Here is a 16,589-nt window from a genome sequence, read left to right as displayed (position 1 = left end):
TTGTTTGTAACACAAAGGCAGCATGTGAGTGCTCTTCCCCTCACTTCATTTCCCACAGACAACATCAGCTGGCCTGATTTGCATTCTTATATTTTTAATTGCCTGCTAGGTTTCTTGATTCTGAACCATAATCTCTGTACCTCCTTGTAAGCCGTTTTTCTTTTGTGTCATCTTTTATATGGATGTGTTGTTTTGCTTGCTCGCACAACACCCTCTTCACAACCAACACATGTTTATGTCTATGTGTGAGTATTACGTTGATTTAACTGCTGAGTCAACAGAATTGAGCGAGTGATCAATGAATAGTGTTAATGGTGTTATGTGTTTATGCTTACATCTATGACAGTCTCTCATTATAAGCACCCATTATGACTGAATTATCCTTGCAGCAAATATTTCCCTGAAAGGTGGATATGTTCAGTAGAATGACTCGAAAAAACACGGGGGCAAATTTGACAGTTGGTAAATTACCTCTGCGGACATCAAAGAGACCAAGGACGGGTGTTAGAGACCTCATTAAAAGCGTGGGAAAATGGCCGGCTTTATGGATAACAATTTGATGACACTGAAAAGAAACAGTACTCAAAATAGAGGGGATATTCAAGCAGGACTACATTCGAGGGAAAAACCTGTTGCTTTTCAACTCTGAATGTGTAAACACCAACTAATATCCTTCCATGCCAAAAGAAGTATTTCTTCTGCCTCCTTAACCAGCAGACATTCACAGCGTTACCAGCGTGATTAGACTATTAACAACTCTGAGCAGTGGCAGAGGGAATAGAGCAACATTTGAAGCTGGAGAGATGTAATTATTTCTGGTGACAGCTAAACAAAGACAGTGTAATAGCATGCTGATAACCACACCATCAACAAAGTGCAGACAGGCGACTCTCCTCATGCTGTGTCCACTTACTGACCTCGTAATGCGGTGAGTCATTCAAAGCAAGCTAACACATGTGAAATAAACACAGACCATTACTACACTCTCCTTCCTCCGCCTCACTCCTTCACTCAGGTTAATCCACCAAGGGTTTTAAAGTCTCATAATAGGATCTGGGAGAGCATCTGGATGTGCACTAACAGGGTTAGCTCTTAACTTGTGTGAAACAGGGCGTACCTCTGCTAAGCGTCTTTATGCTGGATAAAGGAAGGGATAACGTTTTCTTGTAACGCATTTCCAGAAAGTCAAATTAAATTGGATTAGTATTTGATGTTGAAATAAATTCCTCCCCTTGATTTTTTTCCAAAATGGTTGCTATATCTGTGATGTTACTAACTCATTTAATATAACACCAATAAAGAGCAAAGGCTGCATTGGATTCTGGACGTTAGAGGCTTTTTTTCTGTTGGTCATGCCTGTGCATTATTCACTTTCTTAAGGATTCCTGTCCTCCTACTCTTCCTTTTCATCATCCTTATTCCGTCTTCAATAGGAAATAGAAAACAGAATAAAAGATGATTTTAAACTGCTGTGTTTTGTCTCACAGTTCAAGTGAGAGTTGTTGCTAAACGTGACTTACTTTGGTGTTCAAAAGTCAGAAAGAAGGCACAAAAACGACTTAGGATCATCAGTCTGTCGGAACACAATATGTGGCCATTGCTTCACTTCGCCTGAAAGAAAAAAAGATAAGCTGTTCTTCAAGGGAAAGTAACCTCTTTTTATTTCACTGCATGCCCATTATCTTTCTCACATAACAGGATGACTGATTCTTACAACCTAGTATTCACTCAAAGACTGCATCATCATGACATAAATTACATAGTGTTGTCGACTGGGAAGAATCACGTGAATGCCACTAAAGTTGGAACAACATCTGAAACAGATATTAAAGTGTGGTTCCAACACTCTTTGAAATAAACTGCAGCACATCTTCGTTTTTAGCTTCAATGTTGTTTCAATATCACGACTCAAACCTTAAACACACCGGAGTCAGAGGAATGACTTTGCAACTCAGGAAATGGGAACATCTGAGGAGCATTCAAATGCACCATTGGCCATGGTGTAGTCTCCCAGTGCCATTTTAGTGAATAGTTGCAATTAATTGAACTGTCTGTTAAAGAAATATTTGGAATTCAAATATGACAATTATAATTGAGCCTGCCCAGTATGTTTCATTTTGGGGAACAAATACATCCATGAAAAAGTCCCAAATAAAAGCTGTCTTTATCAGCTTGGAAATGAATTTTTCAGGAAAATGTATTCATGAAAACTGACATTGCCGTGGAAGCAGCCTTGCACTTGTTTACATGCCTCCCCATCTTAACAGTGAACACTGTCCTTATATGCATATGTAAATAATCCACCTAGAAACCTCTCCATCCCTGACTCTGTGTTCCTTTTAAGTTATGCAAAGTTTAATAATTAGGCTCAGGTGGTTCTATAAACATGGTTAGTAAGGCCATGCAACAGCCTGACATTAACAGTGTAATTATTCCTTAGATGGATAATGGTTTATTTACAAAGGCCAGTCATTGGTACGGTCGCGTTTAGTCCGGACAAAGCAATTTGCTTTGATAGACCCTCAGAAGCTACTTGTGCATGCAAATGGCAGCATTCATTAATATGTCTGTGTGGCAGAGAGAGGTTATTACTACCAGACAGTGGGTGCCATTATCAGATAGAAGAAAGTGAGATGGATGGACTTTTCTCTTCACACTATGCGTGGTTGATTTTATTAATTTGGATCCTTGCCTGTGGGCGTGGTGTGTTTTCCTAACAACCCCCTCCAAGTTGGTAATTGGCTGGAATACCTACTGCTGACAAGTTCTTCCTGTGGACTGTGATGGTGGGGGTGTGCTGCCTGGTAGACGAGCTAATGTGTGATGGAGTGCTAGGAACGCGAGCACACACACTCGGTGTCGTTGACATGAGCTGAGATGGCCCCCGGGACACAATGACTCATTAATCATAGTGTGCGCTGAAAGTGGGTGGCCAGACAGCTAAGAGTGTACACACAGAATTAACAGTGTAATGAATGTGGATTCCACAGGAAAGCCTTGCTGCTTTATGCTCAACTTTATAATCTAGCAGCTGAAGTGTAAACAAGCAGAAAGTAACCCGATAGCTTCGATGTCAGTCAGGGGGTGACATCAGTATCAGGACACACTCTCACTCATTATGTGGCTCTGTTCACATAGCCTATATCTTAGGTTTGTGACACTTCACCGTGTGTAGGTGTTGGACAAATGAGTAATACAGCAATATATTCAATGTTGTGTCATTGTCTCCAAGTTAACAAGAGTCTATCCATGCAGCTTGTTTAGTGGCACTATGCAATTTAGAACATGCAACACTAGCTATAGATGTGGTAATTATGAGTGGGATAAAGAAGGGATTCAGGGTGGCGTAGTATAATGAGGAACAAACTCAGGATTTCTTTACCCAGGAGATCGATGTGTCCTGTATGAAAATAACAATTTGTATACGTTGACTTAGGTTGACAGACCACGTGGAAAACAAGGCTTTCACATGTTTGAAACTTCTCAGGATTCACAATATGCTGGGTAAATCTTAGTAATGTATCATCCTGCCAAGTTACAGGTTTTGTCGGCTGGGGTGTATCACAATGAATCTGATTGCAGCCCTTGTTACTTCACTTTAAACGTGATGGAGTGCCTGCGCTGTAATTTAGCCTCTCCCGTGCTCATACCAATCAAGAACACATTTATCAAAACTATTTTTGGCCTGATTTCTTTTTGTTTACGTTGTCTTTGTGGTCAATGTAGGATTTTACTATCTATGTCATAAAATCTATGTACTTTACATATCTTTCTTATTACCACGATGTTCACCATTCTCTGGCGCTATTTCATTTCTATTTCATCTTGTTTATTTATTGTTAGGTCTTGAATATATTGCATTTTTGGGGAAGCCTTAGATTTCAGGTTTTCATTGCCTAAACTATTCTGCAGACAATAAAACCTTTGAATGTTTTAGCCTTTCTGAAATATGATGAATCACAAGCTGTTCATCAATAAGCCAAATAAAACTGATGTGCGGGACAGCCAGTTTATTTCTTATTTTTTTACAGTTGTTTCATCACATAAGGGAAAATAGTGCATCACTGTTACTGCCCCATTTCCTTTCTTATATAAAAGTGTCTCCCCATGCTGCATCCATAGCAGAATACTCTGTACTGTAAGTCAGCAATCTCAAAGCAGTGTGCAGGTGGGGAGCCAGACAGCTTAGCTTCGCAGGCAGGGTGATAGAGGAGACAGAGGGCTGTGTGTGTGTGTGCGTGTGTGTGTGTGGACAGAGAGGGAGGGAGGAAGTACTTAAGAGAGGAGAGACACGCTTGGACAGGAAGGGGTAGAAGAGATGAGTATTTCTAAGACCAAAAATGGATTCAAGTAGAAAAGCTAAAATAAGAGACTGCGAAACCAGAGGGAATGTGTAAAGATAGTCAAGGGGAACAGATAATAATTAGGGAAAATGTTGAGTAATTTCTAGTAAGGTCGGTGAGGCAGTGGTTATATATAGCCCATCCATGGGTGTTGAGAGTAAAGAGAGGCATGAGAGGGGAAAGGAGAGCAGAGGGAGTTCAGAGAGGTATTTGAGACAGAAAATATATAACAGTTTGGAGGGACATCACAGCACCAGAAAAGTAGCCTCATGCCCAAGTGTTTTCCAAAAAGGTTAGGATAGTAGAGATTGTTCTTGTGCTCTGAAAACGTTTGATCAGTCACAAAAAGACAGGGAAAGGAGACAAGTGGCAGGAGCAGAGCTATCGAGAGCTATGAATTGGATTTGAGGGTTACCCAAAGGAAAGGATAAGCTAGTTTGTATTACTACTTTTCTAGTAACATTACACTGTAGCTAAGCATATTTGTGTCAGTAAGCCCATCAAAGTCATCTTGGCTTCTAGAAATGCAAACACAGGCATCGGGTTTTCCTGAAAAATGAATAGGCATCACTACATTTTCTCCGCCCTGTATTGGTGTCATGTCAGGGATGAACCAGGTTGTAAATAACCAAATTATTATCATAATCATTTAGATACTGTTTATATTTCCATGTGTCTCCCTCATCTTCATGAGGCTATAAACCAAATAATACAACATCATACTGTGTTCACATTTTCTAGCTTTCCTAAAAAAAAAAATACAATGACTGAAATTCAATGGTATTTTTAGAAACACTAAGACCTGCTCAAAAACGGAAAAAGGGGAAGGGCTGTCAACGTGCTAATGCTTGCAATTAATATCTAACCCTTATTGAAACACATTAATCACATGCAATTTTGACCCCACTTCCAGCCGTAATTCCAGCATGTTTTTGTTTTTTTTACCATGAATCACATGAAAAGGGCAAAGAGTGGAGGAAATGGAACGAGGTACATGTACTGCATTGACTAGAGAACACATCAGCATTTAGAAATCATGTAATAATAGAGTAAACATTTTGATTTATCTTACCAGTTTGACATGTATTTCTTTTTTTACAACCCACTGACATACAAATGAATTTTGAATATTTCAAACTTGTGATGAATCACTATGATTCACTGATAGTTATTTTTAATAACCCAATTACCTTTGTTAATTGATTGACATCTTTAGGAGAAAAAATCTATGGGTGTTGAGACACGAGGAGTAAAAGGAGTAAAGAGAGGCAGGTGAGACAGAAAAAAAGAGTAGCAGTTTGTGGTGAGATCACAGCGCCAGAGACCTTGTCAGAGACAGCCAGTGTGCAGATGTTACAACGAATAAAAGGTCCTCGTCCCCCATGATCTGGAACAGCTTGACTACGGCTGCCCGGGCCCTCCATGGAGCGGTCAGGTGGGCGAGAGATAGATATAATAAGATGGGCTATTGTGTTTGGATGGGTCTGTGGCGAGCGGGGCAGTAAAGGTCTAATGAGGCATCGTGTTCCTACAATCACACATAAATACGCTACAATGTGGCCACCTGATCGCTGCCGTGCATGCCCTGCAAGAACTGAACAGCCTGCTGGAAATAATGGAGTGTGAAAACCTCTGCCCTCAGATATAAATACTGAAACAATTGTGTACCAATAATTTAAAAAGGACTGACCGATCGAAGCGCCTTCCCTTTATGTTTTTGTCCGTGGGTTTTGTAATCACGTACAAATGTGTGTTAGGTGTGCAGAGTGGTTTCACATCCAGCAGTGTTGTACTGTTGGCAAACTAAGCTGTTATCAGAGCATTTTGGGCTTTTGGATTCACATATCTCTACACGTCTGTATTTGTTTCCATTTCTGACTAATATGGCCTGTGCTGCCGGCCAAGTGGGTTGTTGGCCATTGTTGTGCAAATAACACAAGCCTGTCATCCGGTATTTTTTAAAGTGTAAAGACAATTTCAATTACAGTGTATCTACAATATCATACTATGTATGTTGCATCAACTAGACTGAAAATGACCAACTCAATGGAAAAATAACGTTGAATCTGGGCGACTTGATTGTATTATTTCCTGTTTTAGATAAAGAAAGGGGCTCAAAAACAGTGGGGATATTTACCGCTGGTGATGTTTTTGAGTTTCCATCAGGACACTTAGGAACACACTCAAATATATGGGGGATGAAAACTTCACATACTAAGGACTTTGCATTCAAATAAGAAAGTGTAGAAGATGTAGGATGACAAACGGAAGTCAGGGTCCCCAGGTATCAGAGAAACAAGCTAGGCAAACGTTAGCAGCAGCTGAACCGGATCATTGAAACACAGATGTCCAGCGTGACACTGCTTTATTTCTTATTTGTACCGGTTTTAATACTCAGGTCCATTTATTTTAAAGAGGACGAGGGTAATTTGACTCTCTGTGAAACCTCCTCAATGAAGAACAATACAGGAAACCTGCAATGACGGAAAATGGTTGAAGCCAATCGTGTGTATTCAAGAAGCTTCAAACTAAACTGAGTGAGTTTAACCATTTCGAAATGAACATTATCATCCCTAGGACACTCCCACTTCTTCTGTTGGCTATAGTTGATCTGTAATGCAATGATGAGTCCGACAACAGGGGCTCGAATGATATATGACCCCCCCCATCATTACAGCATCATTAAGATGCTACATATCACTAAATGTGACCATAGGCCTTTTTCCCTTTAAGTGCTGGGCCAAGAGTCACTGCTGGTATTTTCAATCTCACTTCAATGAGGGCCCTTGGGTATTTGAACACATTAGAGCTTTAGTGGGTAGCTCCATGCTGTTACCATGCCACTGTGTTTGAACTCAGCAGAAGTAAGGTATTTCTTTCTGCAGTCGTCATTTGATTTTTTTTGTTCCAGGTATGGTAATATTTCTGGACTGCAGTGGGCTGTGGAGGCTTCAAAGAGATGATGGGATTTAAGGGTCAGGTATAATACACTCACAGGTTAGTATCAGTGCTTAGGATATAAAACACTTTCTCTGCATTGATGTCTTTAAAGAGCTGCATGTATGTGATGTAGGTCTGTAATTCACAGTAACAGCCCTTTTAATGTTGAAGCAGTAGATTTATTATTTATCTTATCCAGCGTGACTATCAGTGAGTTGAGTGTGTCCCTCTGCAAAAAGGAGCCTGTTTTTTTTATGTAAATGTAAATATGAATACACTTCAGAGCACAACAAACGGACAAGTAGCAAAGGAAGCTCAGATTTTGAGAGCCGAAAATGGTTATTGAGTGTAACCTAAATTGAAATAGAACACAGTGTTATGTCTCGTCAAATTTGTTAATCATGTTTATATTATGGCATGTCTTGTTTAGTTTCAGGTGTTGGTCCTGTATGTTTTAGTTTAGTCAAGTCACTCATGTCCAGTCCTGTCATGCACTTCCTGTTTTATTTTGTACTCACCTGTTTCCCTCTTGTTTCAGATCTAGACTTTCTCCCTTTGTGTGCTTTCTCTCCGTTGTGATTGTCAAAGCCCGCCCCTGATTGGTTCCACCTGTGGCTCCCTTCCTCATGTTCAAATAGTCCTTGTCTCCCTTGTCTTGTTGTCAGTTCGTTTTTCTCTGTCTCCAGGTCCAGTCTGTGAGCCTTAAAAAAACAACTTTTGAGTTCTGTTTTTTTGAATGTTTAATCTGAGTGTTTTTTGGCTGTATTTTCTTATCCTCCCTTGGGAGCGTTTTTTATTAACAATACATTTCTTTGAGAAGCGCATTTGAGTCCTCCCTGTCCGGGTTAAGTTCATTACACAAAGCCTTATCATGAGCTATACATGTAAGTATATTTGTGACATCGACTTCCTCTGTGTTATATTGACATCTTAAAAGACAAGCTAACACACATATTTGACCCCTCTGGTTTTTCTGAAATAAAATCCTGCATCACAATGTTCCTTCTATTGATCATCTCAGGGACGGCATTCTCCAAATTTTAAAGGTATGAATGATATGACAACATATAAAACATATTATTTGAACCTCCCCCTTAAATAATAAAATGCAAAGCATGGATCATTGGTTAGAGACACTTCAATCCAAAGTAGTTTACATTATCTCTGCTGAGAAGATGCTCAAATACAGTAGCAACAGATTTCTACTACATTTAGATGTATAAAGAAACTCTATATAATTGTTAGCAGCCCATTGAGAAGCTTCTCCGAAATGTTTCTGCTCTCTTTGGGAAGATGAAATACAGGTTTTGTGTTTTGTTTGTTTTTCTGATGCATTCACCCAGCCAAACTTACAGTATAGCTGTCACAATTGAACACCAGCTGTAAAATGTGGATGTTATTTATACAGCACAGATGGCAATGCACATATCACTACCGGCCTGACTTAATCAGTGCTGGCAGTAATAAATGAATCCATTCTTCTTATTTTTAGCCAAGATTAAGTGTGTCAATATTCCTAAGAATCTGTCGTGTCACTGACAAGATGATCGAAATAGAAATTGCCTACTTCTTTAGTGCATCTCAGTACTTTGATCAGTCACGATCAGTGGTAAAAAAAAACAAGCTAGTGTAGGATCACTTTTGCTCACGGAGGCAGCAGATTGTTTTCAGCCTGCTGTGAGGAATTGCAAAAACGCCAGGGCTCAGTTTATTGTTTTGTCAGATTCTACAATATGGCCGGTTGAGTTTGGACACAACATTATGGCATTTTGGAGAGCCCACTCCAAACATATGTGCATTAAACTACTACCATTGGAGCTGTACATATCATACATATTTTATGTTGTAACTGTTCAGAAAATCCAGAACTAATCTATATTGAGAGATTGCTAAACAGGTCTTTTATAGGATGAAAGATAGTGCTAGCAGAGCTAATAGTAAAGTAAGTAACATTATTCACAGCGCAAACAGTCTTACCCTTTAAGATTACAAATAGATAATAAGTGTTACATGAGTGCTGAAAATATCGTAATGCCACCACAATTAGTTTTATTAATGTTTGTGGAATGTCAAGAAAGACTGTGAGGAATTCTTGTTTCCATGCTTCTTACATTTGTATAAAGTAAAGCTTTTTCTCTCCATGTGTCTCACAGCGGCTTTCTTCTGCTCTCTGTAATGAACGAAACACATTTCTGTTGTACAGATTTATTTCAGCCATAAAAAAAGCGCCTCCTCAAACCAGCTATAGGTGGCGTTATGAGCAATGGTTTCCCTGGTGGTGAAATTGAACACGTTTTTTTCCTTGAATGCAACTGATGAGGGCTGCACAGCCAAAACAGTATCACTAAGTGCTACAGAGACGTAGCCCAATTATATTGTCACACTTTTAGCTGCCATTTCAGTTTTTACACATATTCAAGTGCAATCCGCCTCAATTTAGACTTTCCGTGTTCTGTGAATAGAGCTGAATGCGGTGCCTCGGTGCATTGAAGGCCCTCGATGAGGGATAAGTTTCCCAGACACGTAGAGTTGAGAAGGATTCTGAGTGGGAGGCCTCCATCCTGCAGTAGAGGTATAATGCAGCAGATGAAATGACTTACCTCTCTAATTAAGTAATCAGACCAAGGACGATGTTTATCATGGCAGCAATCACACAGTCTAAATCCGCTGAAAGACAGCCAGATGAATGACATGAAACAGCCACCTATATCAGCAGCATTTAGTCTCACTTTTTCTGGCAGCTTTGATGTCTCCATGTTTCTTTTCCTTAATCTGCTTGCTTCAAACATATGCTGATTGCTAGCAGCTCAGTTGTGTAGTCAAACATCTTTACTCGTTATTTTCTGGCGTTGCGATGAAGCTTTCTAATCCATAACACATACATAAATTTCCTATGCAGATATCTATCATAAAAATGACGCAAGTACGACATTCATCAGTGAAATGATCTAGGTTTGATGCCACATGCAGATCATTTTACACTTGCAGTTTGATTTGTTTCCAGCTTGGTTTGTTATAAATAAAAACAGATTGAAGCCTAACCCATTCAAATCAAATTAAAAATCATTGCCCCCTTCATTTACAATTCATTGAATTCAGTTGCATTTCTTTTCAGTTCATGTTTAAGTTATGTATTCCCTCTCATGGTCTGTAATTATAGATCAAACATGGCTGACTGGTAAGAAACAACAGTAAAAGGGTAGTTGTTTTGGTAGTAAACATAACTATACAGTTAATAATAAGGACTATACTGATACTACGACTTACATTTTGCTGCAAACTGCACTGTGTGACTGCCCACCTTCACATTATCAAAGAATCCAAAGTTAAATGGACACATTAAAGCTTTACTTTGTAAAAAGGACAGGTATTTTATGTTGAAATATCAAAGACAATCCGTAGACAGTGGGTGCTCTCACTATCAACTGGTTACATTTTTCCTTTTGTTCTTGTTTTGGTGGCAAATCCTATCATCCCTAAGGGAATACAATTTGGTAGGAATGATAATGAAAGTGTTGTATGGCAGGGTTTCATTTATTCCAGCATCATAAACTTCCCTTTGGAGATTTGTCTCGTCAGCAGGGACATGACCGTGCTAAGGCTGCCGCCGTGCTAGATCCACATATTAGCTTTCAAGTAAGTGGGACAAAATTCAACACTGCTGTATGATTTTAATATGTCATCCACACGTGTGTCCCACAGACATTTCCCCTGAACCATTGTTAATGTGGTGTAGAGAAACAATTGTGTTCTTCACAGAATGCACACGTAAATAAAATTGATCTTGCCTGGTTTTCCTTAGGGAAATCTTCCACTGTAGATTGTTTTGTCCACATCTGTATTTGTAGATTTTTCAGTTTCCTCCTTGCATTGTAAACATTTGCAAGATATTGAACACTTGAAGTTGATGTGAGAGAATTGTTTGTGTGATGTTCCCATGACAGATGCCTCAGTCAAGAATGAAAAAAGCTGAGTGAAAAACTCTTCAAATCAGTTTTGTAAACAATTTCTCAAAGCTGAACAACAATCACCATCCCATTTCTAACCGTTTGATGTTTCGTTTTTAATCCCTGTATATGTAATGCTTCTCATCTTGTGAGGTTCTAGCTCATTTTGCAGGAAGTAATAAGGTATTTAGCATGGATAAACACCACAGGAAACAAAGACAGTAGCGGCAAAAGCCCGTCCCTAGAGGTTTCTGTCTTTTTTTATCTACATATAATGATATCCATTTGACCTCTACTTAATTTAACATCATCATGAGCGGGTCATTTGCATTACCTATGGCATGTTATTGCAGGTTTTCACTCTGCGTGTCCCTGCTACACTTCTCAACTCTACAAATATTGAGGCAAACATTGTTCTGGGGGGCTCGGTCCCCAAAAGGAATTGTTCACCGTGATTATTTGTATTTTATTTCACTGGTTGCCGATCATATTTAATTACATTTTGGCCCAACAGTGTTGTTGCATGGAGGTAATTTACATGTGCTCGACTTCGGAGACCTGCGATGACACTGCCAAATAAAGACTCTGAATTAACCACAGGTGTTTTCAGTTTTCCTGGTCGATTAGACTCAAGGCCAGAGCTTTCATGGGATTTTATAAGTAATCTTCAGAAATCATTAGGAACGATAAAAGTGTCATTCATCCCCTTTAAACAGGGGCAGCACAACCAACAAGAGACTTAGGAGGAAGTCAATTAATTACCCCACACAAGCCTAAACAGTCCGGAGAGGCGAAATCAGCCATTGAGTGAAAACACCTGTGTGTGTGTGTGTGTGTGTGTGTGTGTGTGCAGGAGACACACTACAGGTGAGTAGGGTAAAACACACAACTACTACATATTACCATAACATTTCCCAAGATGATATCTTACATTAGGACAGTCATTTTATGCATTACTTATGCAACTCTGGTATCATCTAATCGTATTTTAGTGAATTTAGGAGAAATATGCAGACACAAATAAAGGAAGTGAAGTAACTTAAGCACTTTAATGCATAGACATTTTATGGATGCTAAATAATACAAAAGTGTATGAAAAACAATGTGTTGCATTATAGTTGTCATGGAAATGTCAACTCTGTCACCAGAGTTAATCTTATATATCCAAGATTTTTCTGGCCTTAATTGCAATTTCCTTTTACTTCGTGCAGCTGAAAGAACTTCCTCTGGTGACTGCTCAGCATTTAATTGTGGGACCATAGGTCTTTTTCACATCAGACATTTTTCATATGGCGTATTAATGACGTTAATGATGGCTGCATACTACTTAAGGTAATCATGTTCAAGCGCCCTGCTGTGCCTTCTCACTCTCAGACTGCACTTGAAACGGAATGGAGAAATCATTTAGTTTGATTGGTTCCACCGTGAATTTCCTGCTATGATAAGTTAAAGTATACTGTCGGAAGCCTGAGGACAGAAACAGACCTAACACACTGTGGCCACCAGAATCAATCCAAAACACCACAGCGTCCACTGCCTCTGTGCCTCTGAATGGAGTGTAAAAAAAACTGAAATTCCCTTATATTCTTTGCAAATGGGAGCTGGAGGCTCTACCTAGTGTTAATGATAGTGTGCAGCGCTCAGGGTACTGCTGCTTTATGTTGGCACTTCCTCTTTTGGCCGCTCATTTGTACTTTGGTCACCAGGTGAAGGCAATTAACTGTTAACGAGCTGTGAGCAGAGAAAAGCAGGACTGAAATCCTTCTCTGTACGCTGTTTCACAAGCTTTTATGCATTCCACAAAATCTCATTTGATGTGGGAAATCATACTGAAACACCTCTTTAAGAGGCTAGGTAAATAAATAAAACGGTTCCTCCTATGCTTGAGAAAAGTCCCTGGATTTGTCTCCTGTGAAGGCAAATCAAAGTGGTATATACAGTATATTCAGTCCCTCATTCAGTTAAATGTCAGAAAAATTCATCAGTGCCTCCCCGAAGACCTCATTATCCTCTTAATATCCAATTATTTCTAAGACAAATGAGTACACCTGGCATCCAGTCAAACCTGTCAATGATGAACACTGGAGACTGAGCCCTCCTCCTGTCTCTCACCGGAGAAAATGGGCTGAAGATCAAACCTTTTTTTAATATTCATTTTCTTTTTTGTCCTTCCTCAACTAGGCTAGAATTCAAGTAGGACTTCCTCCTCATGGATTGTCCTTTTGTTCACATTACAGAGAAGTGCTCCATGCTATCCGCCATGTCCCTGACTGTCTGTGGTTTATGTTAGAAGGGGATCACCCAGGAGTTTTCTAACATGTGTTAATGTGGCTCAGCAGTTTTCTCGCTACATGCTACATATAACCTTTAACCTGACACACCCTCCAAACACAAAGATGCTTTGAGAAACCTTACTTATCTAGTGTAATATCTCCTGGGATAAGATACTCATCTGCTTGTTTGGGACTTCATTCATATTTCATTACGTTTTGACATGTTACCGCCTGAGGGGCACAGGAGTACGGAGCCCAGAAGGTAATGAGAGTTTATTTTTTTGATCATGCCTGCGTGCAAATTAGTTATTCATTCCTTTGAATAAATAATTCCGTACCAAACCACATGCTTCAAAACATCTCTACTAAACCTGGGAGTGATGTCACAGTTTACCTGCTGTTTGAATCATTTTTTGCATGACTCACTGCATAAATGAGTTATTTAGACTCACATTAAAAATTGAGCTGGTGTTGCTTTTGAGGAATTTTAAAGAGTTGGTTCGAGATGAAGATGTGTACTTGTGGGTACCATCATAGATGTTTAATAGAATTACGCCCCAGGAACGCAGATCAGAACCCAGCACACTCACACTGTGCTGACAGAGCATCGGCTTATGCTAAGCCCACAAGAGGCCAAATTATTATCAAGTCAAAACACGCCTCATTTGAAATCAGTGCAGTAAGGCATGATTCCACCCACTGAGCACTGGTAGAAATGCTGGAAAGCATTAGTAATTCTATGTGTGCCGTGCATGTGGCTTACACTGACATATTTAAACGGTTGTGACTTCGACTGTCAGAACAGAAGGGCGTACCAGAGCACCTAGATGAATTCAAATGTTCGTAATGCATCTGCAACAATCATTTGTTTATTTATCCAGCTGTTGACAGTAGAGAAGATATCAACACATTCTTATTATTAGTGAAGAGCTGTGAAAATGACTTGCAGCTGCCATCACTCATGTTTTCATATCGAACAGAAGAAGAGGAACTTGTGGAGAAACTCAGGAGCAACGTTTGTTGCTAAAAAGCAAGGGATCTAATTTGATGTTTCAGATTCAGGATTCAAATATTCTCAAATTAAGGTTTTGGGGGCAAATCAAAAATGGATCTTTGTCACCTTGTGATCTGGATGCCATGTTGAAAACAGTCAAGTCAATATCGTAAAAAATATTCACTCTTGACCTAAAATATCAATGCTTCCTTACATGGAGTAAAGATTAAAATGGAAGGATAATCAAAAGTGTGGCCAGATGTCAGCGTCTACTACACCAATTGCTGCACAAAACAAATCCAAAAGCCAAAAAAGAAAGCAATTCATACTTATGTAGTGATATGACAAATTCTGCAAAACATTTCCAAATTTCTTCCTTAATGACAAACTACTTCATTGCCAGAAAGTCCCGTTTTGTAGATTAATCGAAGATTGAACTTCACAATTTAAATTGGTAAGCTTCTGCGAGAAGGAGCCCACATTGGGGACTAATTAGTGCATTTAAACCATAATGTTGGTTTGAATGTTGAAGAGTCACATGATTTGCAAAGATACTGTCCTTGCTCGAGAGAGAGAGCTGCTCGTTTACTCTGCTGTGGCCCATCGTTCCCTGAGGCAAAAATCTGTGTTACAGAAGAGTTCTTTTCCAGTAAGACAGTGACTGTAATCCAGAGACATTAGGAACGTATTAGTGGTCTAAGGAAGACAAAGGAGTTCAGACTTGCATAGCTTTGGTATTATTTGTTAACCGTGGGGATATGTTTTAGCTAACCTAGACTGGCAGTGTTTGTGGGTGTGAAGCAACTGAAAAGCCTTGTTTGAGCCCCAACAAATCTCGCAGGGCATCAGCAGGGTGAAGTATGATAACCGGAGTGGGTGAAATATGATTCTTTCAACATGTTCTTCTACCCTCACGGTGAAAAGCTTTCACCCTCAGATTAGAAGACTCACTTTGTATCAGAGGAGGTGCATTTTGGTTTGCAGCCATGTCTGAGCAAACAGCCTTCAGATCCCAGATCACTTTCAAGCTGTACTGGAGCAGAACAGGGAGTGTGTCACATACCAAGACTACTTTCACTAAATACTAAATTAACTTATCTTAACCATGAGAATAGAGCTATTGAAAGTGTTCAGACTGAAGGATATTCGGAGGCAGTTCAGAGACAATAATGTCTTTACGGTAACCCTTGATTTGGGATACTTTGCTAAAACTCTTGTGAGACTTGCTGCCCACTCACCTATCTTTACCTTAACCAATACACACCAGTGCCAGACCTCAATCACTCAATCAGAGTTTCAAAAAATCCAAATTCTTCTGCAATGGTATAGTGGTTTTCCAACTGGATACTGGTGCCACCTACTACTTATCCAAATGAACCGACTCCGAATTAGCCATTTACGGTAGTGGATGGAAACTGGTATTAATTCCCAATATACTTTTGATGATTTAATTACATTTTGGTTCAATTTGGTTTTCTGAAATCAATGAATCACATACTGTAAGCAATTGCAATGATCGAAGTCTAGCTAACATACTGACAAATTTAAACAATTTTCTGAGACATATCATTTGTCGTAGCCTACATTCATGTGCATTAAGCAGCACTTGAATGTATCTTATATTCATGAAGGGGTTTCAATTTCATGATGTAGCTTTATATTAGTCACACGCTGCTGAAGAAAGTCTGGAGCAGCCTGTCCTCACTCCCCCCTGCATAACTTTTCAAGGCTATGTAGGTCAGCTGTCTCACTGAATAGGGCTGTTTTGATCCAAGCTTTTTTAATTCCTCATTGTTTATTCTCTCATGTCATCTGAAATTATTTATTACAGAGGAGGTGACTTGTTGGGGAGACAAATGCTAATCAACAATTTTATTGCCTTAGTTCCCCTTTCCCTTGAAAGCAGTGGAGGCATGTTAAGGCTTTAGAATTATGTAATTGTTCTTTCTAAAACGACTCATTTTCAAAGCCTGAATTCACAGGCATACAGCCTTCCCATTCTGTCCCCTCAACTGTCATCAACTTCAGTGGAAAAAGTTGTGACACTGATGAAGTCATTTTGCATCTAAGAGTTGAAAGATGAAGTTCTCCA

This window comes from Eleginops maclovinus, chromosome 21 (assembly GCF_036324505.1).
Source record: "Eleginops maclovinus isolate JMC-PN-2008 ecotype Puerto Natales chromosome 21, JC_Emac_rtc_rv5, whole genome shotgun sequence".
Lineage (NCBI taxonomy): Eukaryota > Metazoa > Chordata > Actinopteri > Perciformes > Eleginopidae > Eleginops > Eleginops maclovinus.
Note: the sequence above shows the minus strand (reverse complement) of the source record.